This window comes from Papaver somniferum, chromosome 6 (assembly GCF_003573695.1).
Source record: "Papaver somniferum cultivar HN1 chromosome 6, ASM357369v1, whole genome shotgun sequence".
Taxonomy (NCBI): domain Eukaryota; kingdom Viridiplantae; phylum Streptophyta; class Magnoliopsida; order Ranunculales; family Papaveraceae; genus Papaver; species Papaver somniferum.
This window is the reverse complement of record NC_039363.1, coordinates 138,804,569-138,829,631: the sequence shown is the minus strand read 5'-3', so window position 1 is coordinate 138,829,631 and position 25,063 is coordinate 138,804,569. Positions and strand designations below refer to the sequence as shown.

At 41.7% G+C, this 25,063-nt stretch overlaps 1 long non-coding RNA gene across 1 annotated transcript; it reads right to left on the bottom strand.

Moving 5' to 3' along the window:
• Nucleotides 1-4,537: 4,537 nt before the first annotated feature.
• LOC113291941 lies at nt 4,538-8,533 on the bottom strand. The gene is made up of 3 exons (XR_003331654.1): nt 8,517-8,533; nt 5,815-5,817; nt 4,538-4,595 (listed from the first exon to the last, which is right to left on the bottom strand). It is a non-coding gene; the product is annotated as an uncharacterized LOC113291941 (long non-coding RNA).
• Nucleotides 8,534-25,063: the final 16,530 nt, after the last annotated feature.

The following is a 25,063-nucleotide window of genomic DNA, read 5'->3' as shown; positions in this document are numbered from 1 at the left end:
GATACTACCCCTGCGGATTTTACCGAATCTCTGACTAGAGCAAAGTCAGTCCGGGTCAAAGAAAAGATCCTTAGCCACACGATACTGAGCAGACATGACATCCAACTGCGAATCTATCTCCAAAGAACTAGCCAGTTCAAGAATAGCATCGTCAGAACTCCCAAAGCTCAAATTCTCAGGTAACTTACCCTTCTCAGATTCAGAAACGGTTCCACCAATCACTTGGGAGCGAGCGTGAGGCACGAGTACTGAGCCCTCACCACGGTGGAGAGACGTCATGGTGGATGATCTCGGGACCGAAGAAAGAGCTTGAGCACCACCTAAATACATATCACCATAAGAAGGAAGATTACCCAGTACGACCCAATCTGGTGACGAAGATGAAGGTCCAACAACCTTACTAATAGGTGCAGTAGAAACAGACTGAGCACTCCCCAATGAGGTGGGAATAGCATTGAAGAAGAAACTGGGAAGTGAAAGCACAACCCTTTTCTTCGACTGAGAGTCCGAGCTACTAACCTTCACCACGGGGGCAACACCCTTGGAAAACTAACCACTCGACTGAAACGAAGTAGCAGGAGACGAAGGAAGACTCTTGGAAGCTACAACAGGAGCCTCAGTAGTAGCCGAGACAACATGCAATTCACCGCTAAGAGCAGAAAGCGAGGGTACTTTTGGAAGCGAAGTAGGAGTTGGAAATTGAATACTAACAGGGCTCACCAGTGAGACATCACCACCAACTAGGAGGTTCTCACCCTCCACATAGCCAGCACGAATGGGACTGGGGTTATCCTTGGAAAAATCTTCCTCAATATCGTCCAAATGAGGGATGAGGCCAGTATCCTCAATGTACTCCATATCTTCGTCATCCGACACCTCCTCACCATCCTTGGGATCCTCATCAGATTCCTCAAGATCAATAACAGCCTTCAACTTGCCCTTTCTCTTGGAGGACTGTGAAAAAACACATGCGCCAGCTAAGGATCATGGTCAAAGTACTAAGGAACCTACAGAAACAAAGGTATGGTTATGATCCTTACCTCCGCAGGTCTTTGGCGTAGCTGTTTCATCCGAAGCCTTTCTTTTCCTAGTCCTAATGGCTACGGAATTACCAGCAGAACCCGGAGTAGTCTGTTGATACATGAAAATAATTATCCTTAGAAAAGGAGTCCCCTTAACCTATTAGGGATTCCTTCTAGGATAGAGAGACTTGGGGACTAGACCTAACCCACAAGGTTGGGATAACTCTAGCCCATAAAAGAGCATGTTAGTCTAGTTGGGCTTTGGTCCAAGAAAGAAAGAAAGCCTCTTAGGGTTTACTAATAACTTAAAGGAAATGAAGTGGTAGTTTCGTAATATATTGATCTTATGGGTGCTTATCCATAAGAGGAGGAGGAGGGATTATTATAAAAGGGGAGAAAGGATATTTAGGAATTCATTCTGAACGAACCCATTCTCTCTCTTCACCTTTAAAGGGGTTGGGATTGCTGTGGCTTGGACTTGCTTCTCCTTCCCACTTTTACCCCCTCAACATTGCGACCATACTGGGAGAAGTTTAGTTTCTCCCCTAGCAAGACCCGTCCTCCCCAATTCCCAAAAAAATTCACCTCTCACCTTTCATTCTCCATTTACAACCCTCTATCCACAAAACTTTTTTAACCTATATCACCGTGTCTTTCTTTGCTCTCCGCATCTATCATCATTAGGCGATATCACAACGACAAGCCGTGTCATCCCTCTCGACAGATGACAATGGAAAGCGTGTCCATCATCCACAGCTAAGCTTCAGACGCTATCCGAAGCTAAGCAATTCACAAAAAAATTTCATCAGCTCAACTTCAGACTCTGTACGGGGTTTCCATTTTTCACAGCTCCGCCACAACGACCAAATCTTAGCAACATGTCATCACCCATCATTCGAAGAAGCCACAAGAGAAGTTGCAACCATTACCGCCTTGAATACGGAGAATCCACACCAAGATCAACCTGGGTGATCTTTCATCGAAGACAAATTCAGAGCATTTAGTCTCAATTTAGCATAGAACAGCCGGAGCAGTGAGGAATTGATGTCCGCACACAAAGTTTTTGTACAAATTCCATGGAGAAGAGCTTTCAGTGTTCAAACACCAGCTGTTTGTACAATTCTCTATCCTCTTAACCCATGATCAGCGCCGCTTCATCAAATCAGCGCTTACTGGTAGGCTCCGAAAACCCACAATAAAATACTGCAAGTGCACAACGTCTAACTAGTAGAACAATGGCAAATACAGGTCGTTCCCACGAGGAGTGTGAAAATACTACTACTAACTAACATCAAAAGTAACTAATCGACAAGATGATGTTTTAGCAATTTTTCAGAAATTTAGAAAATTTGAAATGACACTAATTCTAACGATAAACAATATGGGAATGGGTTGCTAGGGTTTTAGGTCTCCACCGATTAACTATGCAAACTCTACTAATCTTTAAAAATATAATTCCATGCTTATTCAAATACTGTTTCTCCGCTATAGTTTTCTTCGCTTCATGGGTAGTGATTCTAAAGCATTACCTATCTATCCTTGCATACCACGTCAAGGGATTTAACCGAAGCACGCAGTATCAATTCAAAATCATAAATAATCTAAAAAATCACATGAACAATAAAATACCAAGCCAAATGAAGAAAAACTACTAATCAATCAACTCATTATTAAGCATATAAATGTAGAGTTTTCATAATAAAATTGGGTTCTACCAAAAACCTAACATCAATTAGCTAGACATAGCTTTCTCAAAAGCCATAAAAATATCTCAATAAAACTCTAACTAATCAAAAGAGAAAAATGAAATAAAAATTCTCAAACCCTAAGCACGGCTGTATAGCCGCAGCCTCCAAAGAACTCCAAAACGGCCTCCGTCTGTAGCCTCTCTCCCCCCTCTCTTCTGTTCGCATTTCTTTTCTTTTTTTATAGTGCTGCGAAAGAATACAACATTAGACCTAGCAATATTTTCCAAGGCCCAGTCCATTCGGGTCCATTATCAGCTTCCAAATTCAGACCCATTACCAAGATCCGACCACGGCTTCCTATACCTGACCACCTGACATCACCACAAAACCACCGGATATACAAGTACTCTGTGCTGTTTTCTCGGCTTAAAATTCCAGCTGAATCTTCGCCGAAATCTTCACAGATTCACATTCATGCTCAACCTCCTTGGTAAACTCTATCTCTTTGCTTTCCTGACACTTTACACGAGCCTATAACACTCGAGCCAACACCACTTCTCCATGTTGCCGGGTGTTCTCAATTAACTCTAGTTTCAGACTACATAAAACACCAATCTTCAGGCCATTACCAAATACTGATTTCGAAACCAGTTCTTTCCCGAGCATGGCCGCAACTCTATTTTCACGCTGTCTCGAATGATAGCCATCATCACCGATATCATAGACTTCCTGTTTTTTCACGAAAACTCAACTGCCAAACTTTCTCAACTGTCACACAACCTCGAGCTCTTTATTGCTCCTTTATTATCGATTACTACAGCCAACTCCGGTCTCGTGCACCGAGGTATATTCTGCTGCAACAGTTCTCGACCACAGCTCCTTCTTGTTAACCGGCAGGCGGCAGCAACATCTATTTCCATTCCCTGACCTTCTACATCTTGTCAGTTGCAACTTGCAACCAGTTCCACCATTGGTTCATCGACTTCCCATAGCTCAGCCATCAACAACAGCTCCATCAGCACTAACAACAATCCGTTCAATCCTAAAAGAGCAACACCAAGTTGAGGTGTTTGACATAAGGCCATAAAATGCCATGCAATCGTTATCTGCATCCCCACCTTGGCCACAGGATCCTCCATGTCGAACTCAAATCAGTTGGCAGACAGTCCATCTCCATTACGTCTGCAGACTTGTTTGACCACCACTGCCACTTGTTGTTTCTATTCTCTGAGCTGCATCTCGTTCCTGACTGGTTGCACAAGCTCATATCAAAAAGACCCACTGAGAACTCCGCATTAGCTGCCAACATCAACGGCAGTGAACTCTTCATCTCCTTACTTCTTTCACCCATGAAAACAATTAAAGCCAACAGCTTTCTCCATCGCTTCATTATCGAACACAACTGATCATAGCAGCTTAATCTCAGCCAACCCATCTTCTCAGCGTAAATACCTTACTCATTCACTGCCTTCAACAGCTGAATCACAGTCTCATCGTTGTTGCTGTATTTCAGTTCACAACCATGAGCATGGCAACACCACCAGCTCGACTCCATCTCCATGGCAGCTGACATGATGAGAAAGATTTGGGTGCGAGTGAATAATGGCAGCTGCTTCGAATTCTTTCCAAGAAAATGCTCGAAACTCCTTTCTTTTAGAGAACCACCAGCTCGAACGTTGATGAGTAATAAGAATTTCTTTCTCCTTCATAGATGACGAAATGTGGTTTGTATGTTCTGGCATATGGTGGGGAGTTAGCCACATCCACATTTCTCTTAATGATGAAACACCACCTGCTTGTTTAAGAAATGAAGCTCTTGACGTCTTTGTTCACCTTTTGACCGTGCCAACCAGTGTCAGTGAAATTTAGCCTTTTCAGTTCACGACTGTGTACACATATATCTCACTATCAGACACGTGTATATAAAAAGGTACGTGGAAAGCATGCAGGCCAAAACATCAAAACATGATGCGTCACGAAACACCGAATAAACCCCGAGGAGTTACTTTATCTCATCCCCAAAAGAGGAGCTAAGATCAACGGTGGAGAGAAAGTTAGCTGACACGGACTGACAGGGGCAGAAGACACTTGTCTGACACGAGCAGACCCCTCAACTACCCACATTAAACACTCTGAGCAGTGTACGTGTCGACCAACTTGTGGAACGAGCGAGGATGCCTCTGCGGGATCAAGGGGGAAACGCAGACCTCCGCGTGATGGACGCAAGGACACAAGAAGATAAGGTTCCAACGGTCTTCAGAGATGGGTCCCACGTTCTAACCTTATAAATACCCAATCTCCACCAAGAGGAAAAGGGATCGAAAATATCAGGAAGGGAAGGAGAGAGAGAGAGAGAAATAGTAAGGGTAAGTTAATCCCTTAGAGAAGAGAAACATGTAAACCCCAAAAGTCATTCAACTATTCGTGTAACCGTGAAGAACATAGTAAAACAACAAACCCCGTGGATGTAGGCCTTAGTGCTGAACCACGTAAACCTTGGTCTTATTTACATTTCAGCACTTTACATTCATTTAGCTCCGCGACATCACCAGCAGGGACGAAAACATCCCCGATGACAACGTCATCAGCCACCACAGCTTTGTTCCTTCCTTCATCATCAGCGTGACCAGCGAAGACCTCTTCTTCGACATTGATAGGGGAGGTACCAGTACGTTCCTCCCCATCTGTAATCTCGTCCTCAGCAAACTCTTCGTTCACTGGACTAGTAACTTCTTCTTGGGCCTCAACCTCGCCCATCACCGTAGTAGAAGACTGCTTCGGCCTAATCTTTTTCTTCTTCAATACCTGAAACCAACACCACAAAAAGAATTATTTTTCCCGTCTGATGGAAGTTCTAAAAAAGAAGCGCAGCTAGAATCTGCGTACCTGAGCAGCTGAGATATTCTTCGGTGGGAGTATAGCACCGGAACCATCCTCCTCGTCTCCCTCTACGACGTCCAGGGCATAAGGAAAATTCATGCCCGCAAAGTTCAGACGCCAGGGGCAGAAATCTCCATAGCGAACAGGAGGAGATTCGCGCGGCTTACTATTCTCGGTAGGCCGCCAACCGCGGGGACCGAGAATCCAACCGTAAGCCCACGGACCAACTATCTCGATAACGGTGGCGTTCCACTCGTAGTCATGATCGCGCTTGATCCTCTCTCGCGCGGGGAAGAGTTTCCGACAACTGGACGCCTCCGTGCCAGGAACATACTTCAGCTTGGCATCGCTGACCTCATTTAACAGACGAATCTCGCCTCGAGGAGCAGGGATATTCCGAAGGCTGACACTCCACGGCTTGCGATTCCTACTATTGACGTAATCACCGAAGGAGTTATTGAAATTCTCAGGAGTATACCATTCCTTCTCCATGGGATTGGGGACGTAACAAGTCATCGACGTTTCCCCCTTACTCCGCAGATAGCATTCCTTCAGGGCGCGGAGATAATTCCCCGATAGTTGGGATACGGAACGGCTATGAGTATTGGTGGAAGAACCCTCACGACTAGCGAGCACGTCGTAGTAGAAGGAATCACCTGATTTGTACAACGGCAGCATCAGACCAGCCTCGAATGCCCCAACCGTCGTTAACAAATGAAATTCATCGAACTCATACTTGGAGATAAGCTCATACGTAATATCATCCTCAGGGGCATAGAAACGAACCCCGAAGGCTTGAAGCTCATGCTTTTCCTTGAATATTTCAAGATCGATATGCTTGAAGGTTACTTTTTTCCTGCTAACAGAGACACTGCGTATCAAGGGAGCAGCCTCATCCTCCTCGGCGGGGCCGGATGAACTAACGAACGCTTCCGAAGCTTTTCTCTTCACGGGGGGATTCTTTGAAGATTCAACCCTAGGAGCTACGCCCTTCGTATTCTTCCCTTTAAAAGTTGGAGAAGACCGTAGATGATGCTCGGGCACTAACGAACGTAGAGGAGGAATGTCAAAAGCAACAACGTGGGGCGGAGCCTGCGTACTCCTAGTATCATCACGAGGACGAGCCATTGAGCGATCAAAGACTCTTCGAGAACCAGACGGAATTATCGGAGGAATCTCTTCCCTAGAGGACGAGGCTTTCGCTCCAGAAGAAACTCGACTCCGACGAACATCATCTTGAGACTCTCGACGCGGAGGAGATCTCGATAACCCAGAATCAGGAGTCTGATAAATAGGCCGCGGACGGTCAGACATGGCTGCGGAAAGAATAAAATCAAGAACAAGTTACACACAATCAAAAAAAAAAAAAGAAAAAAAAAACATCACCAAAAATCAAAAAAACACATCCATAGCAATACAACCACGATAACGTAGCAACCCTAAAATTAGTATACATGCTCAAAATTTCACCCTCGAAGTAATGGCTTCCTTAATTTAAGATGAAGAACAGGGGCAAACTAGTATGCAAGCATCAGAAGAATTTCTTCATCACAAACAAGGAACAACAGTAGCAGAAAATTCACAAATCAACACAGCATAAAACGGTGGAAATAAAGAAAAGAAAAACTTACCGGCAAAAACAACAGTAGAAGAAACAAACAGGAGAAGCGGGCGTGGTTAATGCTAAGGTGGAGAGAATTTAAGATCACAGGTGCAATGAAGACTGACAGAAAATTTAAGATCACAGGTGCAATGAAGACTGACAGAGAATTTAAGGTCACAGGTTCAATGAAGACAGACAGAAAATTTAAAGGAAGAATGAAAACTGAGAGAGTGTTTAGGAAGAATGAAATTAAATTTTCTTTCTATCCTTAAAATACCCGAAAGAAAGAGAAGGAAATTAAGGGAGGAATGGGAAACGTGCCCGTTACATAAGCAGTTAATGCACGAATAAAAGACGTGCCCAAGTATCTAGGAGAAGTTATTAGGAGTGAGAAGAATATGCGACGATAGTTTTTCTTCAAGGCACCCATTAGTCATTCAAGCCCGAAGAAAAGGGGCAAATTGTGTACACATATATCTCACTATCAGACACGTGTATATAAAAAGGTACGTGGAAAGCATGCAGGCCAAAACATCAAAACATGATGCGTCACGAAACACCGAATAAACCCCGAGGAGTTACTTTATCTCATCCCCAAAAGAGGAGCTAAGATCAACGGTGGAGAGAAAGTTAGCTGACACGGACTGACAGGGGCAGAAGACACTTGTCTGACACGAGCAGACCCCTCAACTACCCACATTAAACACTCTGAGCAGTGTACGTGTCGACCAACCTGTGGAACGAGCGAGGATGCCTCTGCGGGATCAAGGGGGAAACACAGACCTCCGCGTGATGGACGCAAGGACACAAGAAGATAAGGTTCCAACGGTCTTCAGAGATGGGTCCCACGTTCTAACCTTATAAATACCCAATCTCCACCAAGAGGAAAGGGGATCGAAAATATCAGGAAGGGAAGGAGAGAGAGAGAAATAGTAAGGGTAAGTTAATCCCTTAGAGGAGAGAAACATGTAAACCCCAAAAGTCATTCAACTATTCGTGTAACCGTGAAGAACATAGTAAAACAACAAACCCCGTGGATGTAGGCCTTAGTGCTGAACCACGTAAACCTTGGTCTTATTTACATTTCAGCACTTTACATTCATTTAGCTCCGCGCATGTTTGCTTATATGTTTTGTTTTCCTTAATACTTATATCCCATGCACAAACGCCACGCATGGAAGTTGTTGGATGAGGCCATGATAAACCCGAAGGTTTTGAGCCAATGAATCAACACCAGGGTACCATCATCATAATCTCTTTAGATGTTAATGATTGATTGTGAGCGTTCGGACCCCCTCGTGGTTCGTGTGCTCACAACGACACCATTTCGACTCCTTTATGTTGTCATGGTAACTAGACTGGTTGCTGATACATGGAAGTACCAGGCCAACCCATTTCATCATCGTGGTTGCCGATACATGGAAATATCAGGCCAACCTCATTTCATCATCGTGGTTGCTGATACATGGGGATACCAGGCCAACAACATTTTGCCATTTTCGTCACAAACACCATTAAGTCTCACATTTTGTTGTTTATTCGCTGGATGATCAGAATTCACTTGTACTTTCTACAAAAGCACTAAAATGATATCATTATCAAAGATGTCGAGTCCTAGCTAGTATAAATCTGGGTATAAAATGTAGCACTTACGTGCTTATCACTTACTTCCGCGTATTATCTTCTAATCCTCCGAGAAGCTTTGTTCTTTCCGCTCACCTACGTCGAGTCGCACTAGCAAACACTTCATCCTCCTCCGACTACATCAATCTACACCAACATCTCCGGAGATGAAATCGATTACAAGCGCTTCACTACGCCATCTCCGCTCCATCCTGGTTCTCCAACTACCCCAAAGCACATCAGTGCACCTTCCCCGGACGAGAATCAACACACAGAAAGACGACCGAGACCTCGTTTCTCCCGGGTGAAAGAAAACTATAAAGATAAGTTCCTCATTTTCTTAACCACGATTGTAATTATTTATTATGGGCCGCGAGTTATAACCCCATAGGTGTCACTATCTATGTACAAAAACTCCAACAAAAAAATTGTTCACATAAACCCCATAAAACAAAAACTGTCAATATTACCCTTCTAGTTTAAATCACCCAAAAAAAATAAAAATCAACCCCACCTTTAATTTTTATTATATTCTCACAACAACACACCACAACAGCACCACCACCGTGCCACTACCACTGACCTCCACCGCCGCAACCACCACCACCACCGCCACCGACCACCACACATCGCCGCCGCCACCGAACACCACACATCGCTGCCACCGACCAAAACCACCACCACCTCCAACACATGCCGCACCGCCACCAGCACCACGACCGCCCACCGTCACTACCACCGTCGCCGCCACCGACCACCGCCGCAGCCAACCACCACCTCCTCCATCGACCACCGGCCACCACCGCCACCGCTGACCACTGCCGGCGACAACTACCATCGCACCACCACCGCGCCACCACCGCCGACCACCACCGTGTCGCCACCACCGCCACTGCGCCATTGCACCACCACTATCAGCCACCGCCGACCACCATCACTGTCGACCACCTCCGACCACCACCGCCAAAAACCATCACCACCGCCACCAGCACCACGACCGCCCACCACCACCGACCAAAAATTAGATGAAAGCAAATTTGGTTTCATCATAAATACGATGAAACCAGTTTTGGTTTCATCATAAACCGGTTTTGGTTTCATCATAAATACGATGAAACCGGTTTTAGTTTCATCATAAATAAGATGAAACCATAATTGGTGCGAACCGAGTGTCAGCCTGCAACAAAATGAACTAATGTCAGCAAGCAGTGATACAACTTAAATACTCAAGAATGAACAAAAAGTAAATTCTCAATAGACAATCCAAAATCAAGTTGATCACTAATCGAAAATCAAGTTGATCACCTAAAAAAAGTTTCCTTGTCTACTAACTTATATGTCCTAGAAAGTTTATTATTTAATTGTACACTATGAATAACAAAAGATACCCATACGAACATCTAGAAAGCTTGACGTGATTGGTGAATAGTTAAGCAAACATGACCACTATATATTAAGAGATTTGACATTGCAGGTGCAAAGTTTATTGCTAAAAACAGGTATCCTATTTTAGTCGTCAAGAACCTCAACAAACTATTATCTATTAGCAACAGCAGGCAACAGAAGATACATGCTAGGCTGTCGAATAATAATATAAATGCTGCAACTGTAGCATTCACTTACGGAGTTGCTAAATTAAACTTTTTTGGTCTATGTCTCTAATAGAATTAAAAATCTCTTCACAAGCCAACCAGACAACACTAAGCATATAATTCTAACATGATTCTATAAACTCCATCTAGGAGCTGGAAAAAAGTTTCAAAATAAGGCACCAAAATGGGATACGATATACAGAGTAATATGTATGATTTATACCTCCATTACTGTTCCGATGGCAACCACCATAGGAATATATTGGAATATTTGACTTCTCAAGCATCTCAAGGGCCTGCAAAAGGAAGTTTCGGGCACCACAGTCGGAAATGAAGGAAGCCGCAAGGGCCTTTTCTGTCTGTGGTTGTAAGGGTGCCATAATGTCATACTCAGCCCACGAAAAATAACCAACAAGAACATCTGATGAGAAATTAGTTGTCATTACAACTTTAAACCCTTTCCTAATACAAAAGAAATTATAGCAAACGTTAGTCTTTAGCAACTCTTGATAGTTCTGGAGTGGTAAAAACAATAAGACACAGATGATGTCAAAGATGGTTACTCGCCAGTAGTTTCATTCTGATGTGCTAAGGTTAACTTTTGCAGCCTAAAATTCAGACTTGTAGGGATGCCTGTGAACGCTAAATAGATATTTTCAATTTAGCAGTGTTCATTTAATGCTTACTGGAACGGTTATCAAGTCACAAAGGGGATTACTTCTAATTCAGCGCCTCACATATATCCACAATCTTGCAAATTCATCGTCTAAAGTCTAAACTATCAAACTAACAAGACTAGCTAGTGCATCAATCTTATTTATAAAAAGACATTTTGGATTGTGCTTACCCACTCTCGTGCCGGAGCAACGTTATTCTATGAATAATAATGCGATGACTCCATTGTACGAAGAATCCCAGGCACTCCATTACCAGGTTGACCAAACGAAGCATCCGGCGTCTTATCATCTCAACTTTTATGTCCAAAATGACATCCAACAGAGCAAGTATCCCATTCCTGAGCCTATATGCACATACAAAAACTAACCATTTTCAGGCCTTTTCTTCAATTTCATGTAACAAATCCTGCATACATCTAATCCATTATCAAGCACAACAACAATTCAAACTCATAAACAAAATTCAATTTAAGTAAGGATAAGATTAGATGGAACCAATTATGGTTTCATCATAAATACGATGGAACCAATTTTCAGTTTCATCATAAATAAGATGAAACCGTAATTGGTTTTGCCAGAATTCAACTGCAAGAAAAATTGCAAACCATAATTCATTCTGTTTGACCACACCAACACCAATAACCTGTGTTGGTTTATAAAAAAAATAACTTGAAACTCGCACAAATATTGTAAGGCATGGACGCACACAGAGGTCTCAACTATTGAAACAAACAAATCATTTCACAAGTATATATTAATGAATCACTCAACTTGGTAAACACATAACTAACAAGCAGCCACACGTTGAGGACTGCAACTAAGCATATGCTGCACCACAAACAAACACTAATCAGGAAGAAAAAAACTGCGCAAAAACCAATTTTGGATTTCCACGATGAGAATAAAAAGTTTCTACACATTTGAACCTGCTAGAAAACACTCATAGTTACTAGGCTCCAGCCCGTCCCACATCCTATTCACCATTTTACAATACCATTCACCTCAACAATAACACGTATCCAGTGGATTAGTGCATCTATGTTCTCCCTACCTATGGTTACTAGTTGCTAGCAACATTAGGTGGAAGTCTGTTCCACATTCTATATACCGTTGTATAAGTTTGGAGCAAATATAAACAAAATAGAATTTAACTACATCATAAATCTAAACAGCAGAAGAGTTAGATACAGAAATCCCATTCAGAACAGTCAAATAGGCAAAATACATCTCCATATGACTATAAAGTCTACCCATACATGACTAAATCTTCACTTCGCTTCGCTTGTAAACCTCATCAGACCACACTAGTGATGCAGTTGTTGTTTCATATGATCTCAACACATCTCCAACCACATTTACAACAAAACATTTCTTCTCGTATAAATAGATAAAATTCATTTTTATTTACCTTAATTGTTGTAAAAACCCAACTCAAAATTCATTCAATTTTTAACCTAAAGAATCAAAAGAAAACTGATTACCTTCCATACAAAAGACCGAATTCCAGCACCATCAGGTATTCATACCGATGTTAATCTTTTGAAAGCTGATATTCATAAAATTAAAACCAAATTCTTTAGAAATCAGATTCTGATTGGAAATTAGATACAAAAATATCCTAAAATGAAATACGCACCTCTTGTAATAGTTGAGGTTGAGGTGAAATTTCTTCAAATCAAACAATAGATGATGATGATAATGATATATCATCATTGTGATTCAACTTTTTGTTTAGTGATTCTCGGAGATGGTCAGAAATTGAAGGTTGGATCGGAATAGGAGGAGTAGGAGGTTCGGTAAAATTATATGATTTGGAGTACCACCACCGTCATCATCATTGATACAAATCGATTTAACTCAAAAAATTAATACCCAATCTTCGTTGAATCGAGATCTGTATTTCGAATTTGCTTGTAGATAAGGACATGGAAATGGGTTTGATTGAGGTGTAATGGTAGGAAGAGGAGTTGTGGAGGTGATTTTGGTGGAGGATCAGGATATTGCAGTGGGTTTAGTGGTGGTGCAAGAGTAGGAGGTTGAGGTGTTGCTGCTGGTGAAGGAGGCGGCGATGGTGTTAATGAAAGATATAGACGCGATACTGGTTTCAGTGGTGGTTTGAGAGTTTAAGAGAGATTGGGGAATTAATATCTCGTACAAAGAAAAGCATAAAAAAGGGTAAGCCTGGTATTTCTGAAATAGGAAAATATCTAATTTAAATTATTATTTTGGATTTGGAGTTTTTGTATCACTTTTGGAGGAAATGGAGTTCTTAAAACTCTCAACATATGGCTGGAGTTTTTGTATCACTAATTTGGTCATCTTGGTGTTTTATGACTAGTTTTGTATTGATTAATTGAGCTTAAAAGAATCCAGAAAAAATTAATTCATTTTTCTTTGAACTACATTAAATTAATTCAGATTATCTCTAAGAATTTTGAAATGCGCACCTCCTATCAACATTGACTCCACTACCGTCGCCTAATCCCATCAGTGCTATTTGACTCCACCACCGTCGCCTCTCTTCCTTTCTCAAACCTTAACGTAGCACACCTCCAGCATAAAGCACTAGAACAGAGCCCTCAAGGCACCTGCCTTATCTCACAAAAGGGATAGAGATACAAGGAATTCAGTCTCGAGCGAGGTTTACCTGTAACCAACCACACAAGCGGCAGAATCCAGTGTTCATTGAAAAGCTTGTGTGACTGCCGATTATAACCAACTACACCAGCACTGTCACTGGAAAGGGATTCCTCAAGAACGGGAATGATGGGTGATACTTGTCCGAGACGCTTAAGCATTGCCAGACGGAGTTCGCGGGCTAGCTCCCAGCATCAGCAAATCTATCATTCGCTTACTACTCATTGCTTCGAAGTCTCATCCGCTGCCCTTGACGGGGTCTTGAAATGAGAAGCCAATCTCAAACCACACTTCCAAAGCGCTCGCCAACAGAACCAATCCAACAAGCATTTTCATGGGCTCTTCGGTTTCTGTTTCCATCTCACAATACGAACGTCGCCCCCCTCTTGTCCACCCGCGTCTTTGTCTAACTACAGTACTTGACTGTCTAAATGACGCTCGGCTACATCCGCGCTACTGGGTGTTAATCTCTTAATCTCCGGGTACATAATCATTGGAGCTGCCGCCATAAGTTCATGACCATATTCAATATGAACACGAGCTGGAGTATTCGAAAGATAAGCATTATTTGATCTCTACTTGTCTCTCTGTCTACAAATTCTGATTGATAAATGCATTTTACATAAAACTATCCGTCACTAAAAACACATGAAATTTCTTTGATATGTATATATGTGAATTTCATAGTCTATGTGGGTATCACGACGCAGAGGCTTAAGGCAGATGATTTTGCACCTTCTTGGTCAAGGCATCTTCATGGCTCCATGCGTAAAATTTTACAACCTGACATCATTAGCACTGCTCAACTGTACCAGGGTTGCATCTCTTCCTCTTTCAGACCCTTAATGTATGGTTGTGCCGCCGATTGCTCCACTGATGACAGCAACACCCGTGCCCTTTGTTCATAGCTGCTACCAGCCCAACCGGTGATGACACAATCAACGCTTCTCATGTCTACCATACCACCAGTTTGGCTTCGAGAGAAGAAATCCAATATCAAGGGATATCTCTGCTCCGAGAAGAAGAAAAGAACTTTACCAGCTCTCTGCAAAGACTGAATATGTATACCAGAGCATTTTTGATAGGAGGACTGGCGCTTACTTAGCTCAGGATAGCCTCGAAAATTCCTTGTAATCGGCCAAACGCAAGCGCCAGGAACAAATTTTCATCAAAAAGTTCGACTGTCAATCACCACCTCATCACCATCCGGAATGGATATGAACACGATCTGAGGCACCTAGACTCTTTGAAGATAAGTATTACTTGATCTTTATCTGTATCTCCAACCCATCATGTTAATTAAGTTATCTGTGAGTGAGAACACATGCAAAATTTCTTCGATATGTATGTGTGAATTTCATAATCTTTGCGAGTATCATGGTGCGAAGTATTGAGGCAGATGATTCTACCTTTTCGGTCTACAATCCTCAAGATACAAGAAGTGGAATGAAAAGCCTTTGCATCGCTCGAGTGTACCAAGTGCTATCCCTCCACTGTTGTCTAGCTCCAAGAGAAGAAAGCGCTTCACCAGATCTTTACCAGCTCTTCCAGAAGCGGCTGCTACAACTCGTCTCTTGTTCTCGTAATCTTCTCGTCAAATGTCAAAGAAACGGTACCCCCTTTATCTCTCTATTAAAATATAGCTTCAATCCGGCATAACTTAGGTTTGTATTAGCTTTTCTCAATAAATTGCTGCAGGGAATCCTCGGAATCCAAATTCCAGGATTTTTTATTTTTTCTCTCCTAGTACAGGTCTTTCGTATCTGCTAAATTTCTTTCTCCACCACTCGTAATTCATGATCTTATTTATCGCTTGACTACTCCCCGCCTTGTATTTAATGTATCTTAATAATATTATAACATGATTATTGCCTGCCGGACCCCTGATTACGATCCTACCATGAAGCATGACCGTGTATACCATGGAACATACGCGGAGCACCTCATATAGCTAGTTCATTAAAACATATAGCATGCTATCTTTCACTGCTTAGCTTTGGCATGCTATCTTTCATTGCTGCAATGCATCCCTATATAATATGGTCTTTATGATTCCCTTTCATGGATGTTCTATCTCTCCGGAATTGACAGATGAATAGGTTAGCTTTAAGTAGAAACTCTTATGCCCAGTAAAACATTTAGAAAGCGTGACTCATCTAGTCACACATATAGATTTGTCATCTTACCAATTTAACCAATCTTGCCACGCATCGGCTCTCATGAGCTATATCTCATATGTGTATATTGGCACCTTATCACCAGGGAATACATGTTTACAACATTTGGTTTAAAAATTTAAATATCAAATGTCTCAGCGTGCTGCTTTTTCAGTATTATTTTATTTTAATTAAGTAATAGTCAAGAGTATGTAGCAGGCAAAGCATAACTGTATTATCTCACATTTATATTTCCTCTTAGCATGCAAGATGTGATTGATCTCGCAATCATGAGTATGTATGTCCGTCTCATGTATTTAATAGATTAAGCCTAGAAGTGCCTGAAACAGTGCTTACTTATTGTATTGATATTTTGAGTTCCATAAAACATGTACGTCATCCAGCTGCATACGTAAAGTACCATCTTGCTAATTTAACTAAGCACGCATAAAGTATCCATGTCGTCCCATCCTGAATCTTAGAAATCGAATTGTGATAACACCATGAGTTGAGAATAGCCATGAGTACGGCTGAATAATGAGAAAAGGTGGCTTCGAATGCACCGTGAGAAATGAAATGAAAAAGGCTACGAGTACAGCCCATGAAATGAAAAATAGTCCAACAAAGAGCTAGGCTCCGTGCATGGTTTAATTTAAGTGCACCAATAGTTCAAGAAAGGGCTAGGCTCCGTGCGTGGCTTTAACTGAAACACACTAATAGTCCAAGAAAGGGCTAGGTTCCGTGTGTGGCTTTAATTGAAGCGTACTAATAGTCCAAGAAAGGGCTAGGCTCCGTGCATGGCTTTAACTGAAGCGCACTAATAGTCCAAAAAAGGGCTAGGCTTCGTGCGTGGCTTTAACTGAAGCACACTAATAGTCCAAGAAGGGCTAGGATTCGTGCGTGGCTTTAACTGAAGCGCACTAATAGTCCAAGAAAGAGATAGGATGCGTGCATGGCTTTAACTGAAGCGCACTAATAGTCCAAGAAAGGGCTAGGCTTCGTGCGTGGCTTTAACTGAAGCACACTAATAGTCCAAGAAAGGGTTAGGCTCCGTGCATGGCTTAGTCCAAGAAAGGGATAGGCTCCGTGCATGGCTTAATTGAAGTGCACCACTAGTCCCATAACGCCAAAAAAAAACAAACAAAAAACCCTTCCTCATACCGGAAGAAAGGCTCATAACGCCGAAAACTCTGAAATTGAGAAATGCCATGAGCACATCTAAGATATGAGCACGACCGAGAACAAAATGAAATGAGAAAAGCCCTGAGTATGGCAAGGCTACGAGTATATCTAAAAAATGAAGTAAGCCCTGAATGCGGCTAGGCTAGAAATACAGCCTGAATAGTGAAACAAATTCCCGAGTACACGGCCGGAAAATAAAATAAAACCAGGATACGAGTACAACCACGATTTTTATCTCAAGCACGGACAGGCTATAGGCGAATAATGAAAAAAATCCCCGAGTACAGCCGGGTTATGAAGTGCGGAAAAATAAAGCATGGATGGCCAGACTGTAAGAAAATATAAAAAATAAAAAATAAAGTAAAATATTTAAGAGATCGCCTTGAATATGACTAGGCTACAAGCATAACAGAATGATGGCATGAGAAATTCCAGGAACATGGCTAGCACTAAGCTACCAACGCGCCTTATTTCATTGCAAGACACTAAAAGGAAAGCGGACAAGACATACACGACACATCCACTAAAGCCATAAGCCAAGAAAAAGATAACACACACTATTTAGCAGGATACCAACGTGACGGTTACAAAATTAAATGCCTTAGGGAATCATATTCACCAAGCGCTCGTTCGGCTCATTCTAATAAATAAATAAAAATGTAATGCTACTTATCATTTAATACGTTTCAAGTGCATTTAGCGCAAGGACCTCAACTCGCCTTTGACAACTTTAAAATTTATATGCATTTAGATAAGGCCACGACGGCCGCAAAAAGAATTTAAGGAGAAGCTTAAATGGACATACACGGATGCTAGTTCACAAATCTATCTTATCTCGATCATTGATAAATTTCAATATCTGCATGCAAATGTTATCTCTCTCGCCTAATAAGGGAGCATTTCGAGCGCCTAAAATATTTGTACAAATATTCTTACCCTACAAATACAACACTTAGCTTGTTAAGAATGAATCCTCAAATTCCTACAAAGCGGCTATATCAGGACATAATTGCTTCAAGAAGCTCCCGCTTGCGATTGTGCATCTCCACTTGCAACCTGATGCGCTCTCTTCATCCCGCTTTATGGTCAATGAAATGCAAAAATATCCCGAGTATGGCTAGGCATTATGCAAGGCTACTGATGCGCTTTCACCCACTGAGCGGACAATTGCAAATGTCATTTCATGCTTATGATCACCCATCCTTATCGGCATCGTCGGTGATTCCAATAATAGTGCACGGATGACAAGCCTCTCAACCAACGGGCGATGGTGAGCATACATCATTAAACACCGGATTGAAAGACCATGTCGGCCTACATATGCTCGAATGGTGAAAATATATAAGTAGTTGTTTCTCACGATATCGTTAAGAAGCAAAAAGAAGGTAAGTAGTACACCGCTCCTGTGAGCTTCTATCTCAAGCCGATCGACATTTATCAGTCGGGAATACCAGAGTGTATCTTCACTATCGAAATGATCACATGCGGCGAAGTACGTTCACTAGATGGTTGAAGTAAAACCAAGCAAACTCGAGTCATAATAACCAAGCAAAATCACGTGCGTCAGAGGCGCGCAGGTTTCACTCATCCGCCCTCCATTTGAACACTTAAATAAAATTTTAAGAGGTGCACATGTCGCATTCATCCTCCCTCCACCTGAACACTTAAATAAAATTTCAGAATCATATGCTTAAGAGACGCGCAGGTTGCACTCATCCGCCCTTCACTTGAACACTTATTATAGGAGGCGCGCAGGTGGCGCTCGTCCGCCTTTCACTTGAACACGTATCATAGGAGGCTCGTAGGATGCACTCATACGCCATTCCACTTGAATACTCAAATAAAACTCTCATACCGAGCATTCATCCACCATACAGTTTTCAAAAGAGAGAGAGAGAGAGCGTGAAAGCGACAAATTAGTGAAACTTCAACACTTACCCAAAGAGGGGATTCATCTGCCTTAGCATATGCTAAAGAGTAGGAGTCAATACCTACACTGATCTATAAGTCTATTGGTCATGTGAGTGATAACTAATCACAAACATGCCTACTAAACGAACAACTTACCATTTTCCTGATACAATGAAGCACTTACATTGACGCGCACCTATTCTATGTAAGAATATATGTCCGCTTAAGCTAGCCGATCGATATGTAGCCACTTGGATGTTGTAACTAAATCCACTCTCTGTAAGCCGCCTTTTCATACATCGTGACTCTCATATACTTGCGCCTCATTTAGAATATATACATATGCAAGTGCGTAAATCATAATTTACCCGCCATATATGATTCAGAATCCGTTCATTGTGGCACTCGGGGACTGCATTATAAAATGTCAATACCCTCTCTATCGCCCGCAACTTTATCACATATTATGCTAATAATACCTTGCGCCTACTAGGATGCAAATGAGAAACCCATTACTTACATACAATAATCTTATTGGATTATTATTGGAACACGACAAACATTGATTTGAATGATAGTCCTGGGACTCGGAATCGTGGATATAAACTATTCATCGTATTTTACCAACTTGCATAGAGGATGCCAACTGTTTCAGCGTGGAAGAACGCCTCATCTTCTTTGATCCGGAAAAGGGAAGCAAAGTCTAATAACCTTCTGATGAGGTTCGTCATCAGGAGAAGCTCCCAGATCCTCTTTATCCTCATTTTCCTCCGGAGCCTCGACTTTAACTTTGTCTGAAAGTTGGAAGCTTATCGACTTTTCCTTGGATAAAACCAAATGATCTCGAAGATCCTTATCACTCTTATTCATAGCCTTGAAGATACAAGACTCAGAATAGCATGTGTTTCCATGAATGGGAAAACCATTAAGCGCGACCACGTCTTCCAGCACTGAAGTCGCCTCCTCCCAAGCAAATAAAACATGTAAGGATCAATCATCCAACGAGCAAATAAATGCACCAAACTGTCATGATCTCAGTGGACAGTTCTGTACCGAGAGGATGCTATGGTGTTATGTATGCCCCAATAGCGGATCATTTCCTCTATGATCGGTGTTGGAGTATATGTAATCCGCCCAATATTTCCCAAGCGGGTGGAGATTCAGTGGACGATCAAAGTGCGATTGTCGGAAAAACATAGCTTCCCTGTGAGTTGCTAGGCGAGGTACTTCCTTTAAGGAGGTTATCGGGGACACATCCTCCTGAGGACAGATAAACCAACCATCATAGGAGGATGGAGGGAACACGTGAGGGTTCAACAAGCGCGGATTTGTTCGCCTGAAAATTCCATCAGTTGCATCCGCTAATTGACGAATCAACATGTGAATGTTGACCTGGCCTACGACCAGTCAACAGTCATGGGACTAATGTTGATACATGAAAATAATTATCCTTAGAAAAGGAGTCCCCTTAATCTATTAGGGATTCCTTCTAGGATAGAGAGACTTGGGGACTAGACCTAACCCACAAGGTTGGGATAGCTCTAGCCCATAAAAGAGCATGTTAGTATAGTTGGGATTTGGTCCAAGGAAGAAAGAAAACCTCTTAGGGTTTACTAATGACTTAAAGGAAAGGAAGTGGTAGTTTCGTAATATATTGATCTTATGGGTGCTTATCCATAATAGGAGGAGGAGAGATTATTATAAAAGGGGAGAAAGGATATTTAGTAATTCATTCTGAATGGACCCATTCTCTCTCTTCATCTTTAAGGGGGTTGGGCTTGCTGTGGCTTGGACTTGCTTCTCCTTCCCACTTTTACCCCCTCAACACAGTCCTAGAAGCAGAACCTGGAGCAGTCCCAGCAGAAGAAGCAGGGGCAGACTATAGAAAAAAGTCATCAGAATACTAAATAAAGGCTGCAAAAAAGGCACAAAATGAAAAACCTCCAAGGAAAACGAAGGTTACCTCATGAGAAGCAGCAGGGTTGAAAACCCAAGGCTGATATCCATCATAATTTTCAGGCAAGGAAAAAGCTGTACGAGGGACGTTTGGCGGTAGTAAATTCGTAGGCTCAAGGACCCACCACACAAAGGGGAGTACGAGCCCAGCGATCATCATGATCAAGACGGATGCGGTCAAACTTCAGCAAAGGTAGCCTAGCAGAATAAGGGATAACAGTCAAACTAGTCTTATCAATCTCCTCCAGCAGACGAAGGTTGTTACCTTCCCTAATTTTCCTAACAATAACATGGATACGACGAGGTCCAACACTCCAAGGAAGATGATTACTCTTCTAAATAACATCAGCATACGTAGCATTGAAGTTGGTAGGGGTATAATCCTCCTGCTTAGACCTTCCATCAGCAAAGGGGTTATAAGACTTCAAAGTAGTCTTTCCCTTACTATGGTACCATCTCTTACGAAGGGAACGCCAATAGTTACTGGTGTACTGCATAACTCCTCGGACCTGAGTCTTGTTCATCGTGTCATCCCTGGTAGACAAAACGTCATAGTATAAGGGATCCTTTCTACTAAACAAAGGAGGAGCATACCTGCGGCCAGCTGACCAACATAATCAAAAGGTTGTTCTCATCATAAGAAAAACTCCGGATCATGGACTCGGTGAGAATACCAGGACCATCGACAAAGGAAATCTCAAACTTATGGAGGCGAAAAGATTTGGTGATCTCGGCTAAAGATAAGTGAGCGTAGCTATCCTTGTGACGCAGCTGAAGCCTGTGGAGCTCATAGTTAGGAGGAGGAGGTGGAAGATCCTCAACAACAACTTCTTCTACCTCAGGGTCCGCAACAACCTCAGGGACCACAACCATCTCAGTACCAGCATGTACCTCAGTGTCTTCAGGAGGTGGATATGGCGTAGCATCAGGATGATCCATTCGCGGAGGTGGATCGGTAGACGAAGAGGTTCTCCATTCCTTCCGTGTAGGCTTCTTCAGAAGTCTCATTATCCCTAACAGCTGCAGAAAGAACACCCCATCAACAATGGCGGACTGAAATCACAGTCAACTCAAAAGAAAATTGGAGGCAAAAACATGCATACTTTGGGCATGGGTTTAACTAAACCAACCAAAGGAAGTGGTTTAAACCCATCACAAGGTGATATCGAAGGATATTCATCACCATGAATAATATTGCATACGGAGAACAATCATGGCGGAATCAACATGAAAATACGAAATAGAAACAAACCCAAACTCTCATGCAACATGGAGATCACAACAAAAACTTCAAATAACGCATGCATACATCCAAGAACATCAATAGCGATCAATGGAAATTAATCAAATCCGAATCAAGGAGAATCCAAGACGAAAATCCAAACATGGAGCACAAAGTATCGCTTACTTGTATGTGATGATCGAGTGGTGAACATGAGCCTTGGCGAATCAAAAGGAAGATCAACAGTTGACAGCAGAAGAAAAATCTCCGTGAAAGAGACAGAGAGCGACAGTTCGAGAGGAAGAAAAGGAGTTAATGGAAATTCCTCCTCTTTACTCTCTTCTTATAGGCGGCTGGAGAATCCAAAAATTTGGACATCCCGAAATTCAAAGGGAAGTTATTGAACAAAAAGACATGTGTGGACCACCCAATCGGTACGTGCAAAAATGGAGGCGTTACGAGATTATTTTTTCTAATCCTACCAGATGGTAGAATATGAAAGAAACGGGGCAATCTGTGAATACCAATATTCTGCGGAGCACGTGTCATGATCTTAGTGGTCGAATGCAGAATAACTGTGTAACCCTCGCTATACAGAGAAACCTAAGTGGCAGAGGATACCTTCGCAGATATACTTTATCTCATCCCAAGAAGGGATACCTCGATGGCCAAGATGTATAAAGTAAAGCCTAGTTTAGAGAGAGGCATCTGGCGAAGGGACAGAGTTAGATAACGCATCTAATCAGCTTTAAATGCATAAATATCTTATCTACATGCATAACCAAAGCACGTGAAGAGAAATGATGTGACGGAATCTGACTGGAAAAGGTTAGCGGTGAACGAAGGTACAATCTGTACTGAGGCTGAGAAGTTCCCGAAGGAACGCAGGTCAGATGAGGTGGCAGAGTTCGACTGGAGAAAGCACGCGGTGAACGAAGGTACCATTTGTACGAAAGGTATATCAGGAAACGATGGATTCAAAGGTAGCAAAGATATACCTGGAGCAGAAGGGGCTATAAATACCAAGCTTCACCAACAAACACGGGGTATTCAATATCTAGGAGAGAAAGATCTAGTCTTAAGCTTATACCTCTTTAATGTTTAGAATTTAAGTATTCTTCAATTTTAGTTCTCTCTATTACTTTGGGAAGTATTTAAGATCTTTGTAACCACCACAACTGAATACAAACAAATCACTCATTACCCCGTGGACGTAGAAAAAATTCGAACCACGTTATATCTTGTGTCTCATAATAACTTAGAAGTATTTACGCTACATTATTATTCTTTGTTATTATCGTGATCTTTGATATCATTTATTACTTAGTATCATCAGTACAACAAAAGTATCATTACTACATAGTATCCGATCCTATGAGATGTTTACATTACGTAGACTATGAGAAAATTAGTAGTCACATCTCTTGTGATCAATCACACACAGAACGGAGTCTGTTAACGTTGGATTATCACAATACGTCTTTAGATATACAAACAGTCTAAAGATCCCCGTCAAAACTTCGATCTAGTTTGAGTGAATCTTATATCATAAGAGAAGATTCTCACGCATAAACAAACAAGGTGTAATCAAAGTTCAACAACCGTTAGTCAATCAAATCAATCGAAAACTAATAATAAACCGCCATTATCTAGTTTCCCACCAACGGTACTAACATATCTTCTCAATCCCAAAGAAGTCTTTAAACTGAGCGGTCCTAAGAGATTACGCCTAATTAGGTTACTTTCCTCTCCGAATAGGCGGCTCCACCAGCAACAACACAACTAGGTATTTTTGCTGGCTCTGAGGATTAGTTTGCTAGAAATTCAAACTTCAATATTTATAGACAAGGAAGTTTGGACACCAAGGAATTTCCAAAACCGGATATTCTCAAAGATATGCAATAAACACAAAATTGGTTTTCATAAGTCCTGGAAATGCAGTGTCCAAATATTGACCGAAATCCCAATAAAAAAAATCTATAATCAGTAAATGCACATTACTAATTGTTATTTTCTAAAGATATGCATTTAATTGCTGGGATTAAATAGCATATAAAAACTAAGAAACCTTAATTAAAAGATTCGCAATTTATTTCGATCCTGGGATTCTCCTTTAGCTCTTAAGGAATATCTTTGAACAATTAATGATAAGAGTTACTGCACATGTTCAAAGTATGTCGACATCTTTACTTTGCAAGTCCTTTTTCATACTTACAATCTTGGAAACGATTTTCCACACTTCAAAACAAGTTTAGAATTGGTTCGTCTGAATTCCAAGAACTATGTGATTAATTATCCTATCAAATCACCAATTATGGGTTTCACGGTTCTACCAAAACAAGTTCGGTTCTACCTCCATGTGAGTATTGTGCATAGTCACACTAGTTACCAAAAATTGGTTGATTAGGTACTAGGATCGGTTCCCCACAACTTATGGTAACTACTTGTATTCAGTTGCACATGTCCATAGGATCGGTTCCCCCAAAACTACAAACTTGTTGCACATGTTCATAGGATCGGTTCCCCCATCTAATAAAAACGTGTTGCACCTCTTACAAGGATCGATTCCCTCTTGTAAATTTGTTGCACCTCTTACTAGGATCGGTTCCCCAAAGACTAGATAACATTTGCTATTTACAAGGCATCAATCATACCATCTTGAGTGATTACTTAAGATCGGTTTCACTAATAAAAGTCATACCAATACATAAGTCAGGCCTTGTGAATAGTTTTACCAAGATACATAAACAAGTTTATGAGCGGTTATACTAAACACACATATTGGTAATTCAAAATAGATTTGCAATGAATAACAATACCAATAAGCCTAGCAATTTCCCTTTCGATTCACAAAACGAGTTTATGAACTTACTTCCTTTAAACGAATGTAAAACACTGTTTCCTAGGATGAAAT